Source organism: Hydra vulgaris, chromosome 10 (genome assembly GCF_038396675.1).
Source record: "Hydra vulgaris chromosome 10, alternate assembly HydraT2T_AEP".
Classification (NCBI taxonomy): domain Eukaryota; kingdom Metazoa; phylum Cnidaria; class Hydrozoa; order Anthoathecata; family Hydridae; genus Hydra; species Hydra vulgaris.
In genome coordinates, this window is record NC_088929.1 from 43552978 (window position 1) to 43557500 (window position 4523).

Here is a 4523-nt window from a genome sequence, read left to right on the forward strand (position 1 = left end):
TATATATATATATATATATATATATATATATATATATGAATATATAACTTAAAAACTAGGTAAAATGAATAAAAATGAAATTGTAAATTATAAGTAAGACTTAATGATAAACTAATTGGTTAGCAACAACAATAGCAACAACAAAAAGTAAACCCGCTTTAGAATACTGTAAGTAAAAATTTGTAATAAAATCTCAGCTCTCAAAATATATAATTCAACATGTGCAAAAACTTTTAGACAAGTTGGAGAGAAACGGAAAATTTACCTTATCGCACTCAAAAATATCTAAAGACAGGGAATATTAAAAAAATCTCCACTTAAAAAACAAAAAACCCACCCTATTTGACTACCAAAAAAAAAAAAAAAGATTGACATTATAAATTGATAGTTGCAGAATCTATTTTTATGTGGGGACGAAAGAATTAGCTTAATTTATTTGTATATAAACAAAACTTAAACATTTAAAATTAAATAAGTTTATCAATTCTAAAGCAAAACGACGTCCCCAAAAAAATTATTGTAGTGCAACCTTTTCTAAAAAAAATAAAATATATATATATAAATATATATATATATATATATAAATATATATATATATATATATATATATATATATATATATATATATATATATATATATATATATATACGTATATACTATTTATTTTCATGTGGGGGGGGGGGGGGTTCATTCTTCGACACCTACATTAAATTATTTGTTGCGTTTTTTGGACGAAGTTTTCCAAAAACGTATGATCTATTTTTTTTCGCGATAAAATGTCACGCGATAAGACTTCCTACTTTAAGTACTTTTTTGAAACAATCGTTTTTTATTGATGCAGGGTCTACGTTTTGCAAAAATGTCTTTTCTGCATCTGTAAACAGTGGCGATTCCACGTTAAAATTTAAAAAAACGAGGCAAGGATATAGTTCTTTTACTTTTTGTTTGAACTGTTAATTTCTTAGACATCAGGTACATCTAATACAATTTATATCAACATATTAATCATTCATTATCAAATTAAAAAAAAAAAAAAAAATTTTAAAGCCACCTTAATTTACCGTAACAATTTACTTTTACTTTCCAGATAGATAAAACTAAAAAGAGTTTTTTAATTTAAAGAAAAAATTTAAATAAATGATTTAAATTTAAACTCTGCAAGGTTTAAATTTTAAATATAAAAAAAGTTGAAACCTCTTGTCGCGGTAAAAAATGACCAGTGCACTCATCTTTTTTGACCTTCGACAATTTCTCAATTGGTTGCTAAGCGCAGGAAATACAAAATGGTAACGTCTAACAATAAACATCAAACTGTAGAAATACCTTAACGTATGTAATATAAGTTGTTTATTCACAATGTTTTTTTTTTAAATATTATTGCTCATATATTTAATTAACTAAATTTTATGACAACTTAACTCGCATGTCAAAGTATTGTTTTTCTTTTTTCTTGTGTATATGAATCTCTCATTCACTTTCTGTTTAGTTTTTAACTTGACTAGTTTTTGATTTGTTTTGAATGGTTTTTAAGTTAACTTGTAAACTTTTTTCTTCAATATGTATATTATCATTCAAAAATTTAAAGAAATTTTTAATCAAATCTAATGAAATATATTTTGAATAAAGTTGTTACATCAAGGTTATTTACAAATAGTAATAAGTACTAATATAAAGTAAACACCTGTCAAATTCAATAATAATAAAAAAAATAATTATTATAATTATAATACAACTAGGAGTAAATTAAAATAATAGTAGTGATAACAGCGATTAAGTTAAAAGATTACTACATCTGTCCAAGAACACCTAGAATAGAGTAGTTCAAGATCATCTATATATTTTTTTACTCCAACAACATCTTTCCAATATCATCTGGGAGTTCAATGACCCCTAACAATATCTTTAGGGAGATGTAGCCACATCTGGTAATTTTTTTCTGAGTCCTATAACATCTGGAAAAATTTCCTCCAGATGTAACTACATCTGAAAAAAATCTTATATGTAACTTATAGCTTCATTTGTAGTAATTATATACTTTTCAAACAGATGTTATTAGATATCAATAAAATTTTAGATGTTGTTGGACAGATGTTATTGTACTTCAGTGTATTTATAGATGTTGTTGGACAGATGTAGTTTTACATCATTATATTTATAGATGTTGCTGGACAGATGTTATTAGACGTAGCAAAAACTGATGTTGTTAATCTGACCCGCAAATAAAAATTATAGTAAATCGAATTAAATCGACATATATTTTTACTTTCCAAATAGCTGTATATATATGCAATCGTGCGGGACATTTACAAACAGTTATAAACTAATGACATGTAAGTACCTATAAATTATATGGTATAAATTATAGCATAATATTATTAATAATAACAATAATAATAATATAACAATAAAGATAACAACATTAAAATCGCAATAATAGTATTAAATACAGTAGTATAAAACAGTATAACCTGTATATATTTTACAGGTTATACTTTTTTATAAAAAAGATGAGTTAAAGAAGTAAAAGTCTTAGGAGAGTTTTGTTATGCATCAGACTTTTTTAAGCATAATATTTTTGAAGGATATAGAAATCTAGATAAAAGTTAGTTATAAAGAATAGCTAAGTGGGGGCAATTGCATAGAAAATAGTTTATTGTTTATTTTTTATTTATCACATGTTACATGGTTTGATAACAATGCCACAAATTTTACAGCCTTATAAACTTTACAGGATAGTAAAATGAGGGTACTTGATTGTGACTAAATGAATTTTTATTTATTTTTTTATGTTTTATTTCAAGGATTTATATTTTTTTTTAATGATTTTTATATTTTATTGATTATTTTTATTGATGATAAACATTTTTACTTATTTTATGAAGGTATTTCTATTTGTCTTTTTGGAGATTATTTATTTAGTTTCAACAGAAAGAGAGTTCCAAAAGTGAAGTGATTGATATTTGATTGACCTAATGCCATATATATGTGTTTGTTTTAAAGGCATTGAGAGACTACAGTAAAATACAGATCTAAGTTTATAACTATGAATATCACTTGTGAATTTAAAATAGCTAGTGAAAAAGCAGGAATATTGTTGTGGATAATGTCCCATACAAGTATGCAGTTTAAGATAAGTAGATAAGTTTGTCAAGCTGTAAAATTTTAGAAAGATTATATAGTATATCAGAACTGTTAGGTAAATGAATTATTAATGATTTATTCTAGAAATTCTTAATGATTTATTCTAGAAATTATTAAGATTATTTTTATAAATGAATGAACTTTGTCCCCATAAGTTCCCTGTTTTGATAAGCATTCTATCTGCTTAACTTTTCTTGATATGAATTTTTATTCATTTCAAGCAAAATATGAAAAGTTGCTGGATGAACAAAAGATTTTCATCCAATAATATGCTTAGATATATAATTTTATGAGAAATATTTGGTTTTCGACCACTAGTTCTAAAATTAAGTTCTTTAGTAATTTTTTTGCCTTGAGGTTTAAATAGAACTAATTCAGTTTTTTTTGTCATTTAACAATATTTTGTTTGAACGCAACCATTGAGCCAATTGTGCCAGGTCATAATTTAGGCCTTTATTTAGCTTTTTCAAAGACTTATTACTATCGGGATGTTATTGTCATCAGCAAAATAATAGGCAGAAATGAAAATAATATACACATGTATTAAGTAAGCAAAATGAGTGTATCGTTTTGCTTTCTTAATACATGTGTTTAAATCATTTATGTAGATAAGGAAAAGGAGGGGACCCAGAGTTGAAGCCTGAGGAATACCTATAGACATGAACTTAGTAGTAGATGAGATATTAACAATAGTAACACTTTGTGGATGATGGTTTAGACATAACTTAAACTAGTTATAAGCAGTTCCTCTTACACCATAATGATATAGTTTTGATAATAGAATTTTATGGTTGACAGTTTCAAATTCTTTTTGCAAGTTACAAACACTCCACCAGGAAACTTTTGGCTTTTTTTTTTGGCCCAAAGCCTTGCATTTGGTTTCAGTAATGGCTATGAGTGCTTGGTTATTAGAATATTTCTTTTGGAATCCAAATTGCAGACTATATAAGCTATTTAATAGAATTAAAAAAACATGTTATACGTAAGCTTTTTGAATAATCTTTGAGAGTAAGGATATTGGCCGATAGTTACAAGGACCTTGTTCACAGTTGCTTTTAAAAATTGGAAGAACTTAAGCAACTTTAAGTAAGTCAGGAAATATCCCTGATTAAAAAGATTTAGTATAATACTCAAAGGAAGCTCAATTCTTAAGATGCTAAGATTATTAATTTTGAAGGAATACTCTTGGGTGTGCTTTTTTTTGAATTCATGAGAAAGATATATTCGTTTATTTCTTAAGAAGTAACTGGGATGTAAAAAAAGAATCAGGATTTCAGTTTTTTAGGTAGTGGCTGAAGTGAAATCTAGTTCTTAAGCAAGATTATCTGCAATTGAAGAGAAGTAATTATTAAATGTGTTTGTAGATATTTTCTTGTTGTTT

General features: G+C 25.7%; 1 protein-coding gene across 5 annotated transcripts in view; it reads left to right on the forward strand.

The window, feature by feature from the left end:
- Positions 1-1206: 1206 nt before the first annotated feature.
- The window catches only part of LOC100198910 (MORN repeat-containing protein 3), a 28662-nt gene continuing 25345 nt past the window's right edge, over positions 1207-4523 (forward strand). For 2 of the 5 annotated variants that reach the window (XM_065808087.1, XM_065808088.1), the window contains exons 1-2: positions 1246-1330; positions 2160-2331. The gene's annotated coding sequence lies outside the window, so the exon portion shown is untranslated. Of the gene's footprint in view, positions 1331-2159; positions 2332-4523 lie in introns of all 5 variants that reach the window. The other 3 variants (XM_065808086.1, XM_065808090.1, XM_065808089.1) reach the window with 2 other exon arrangements.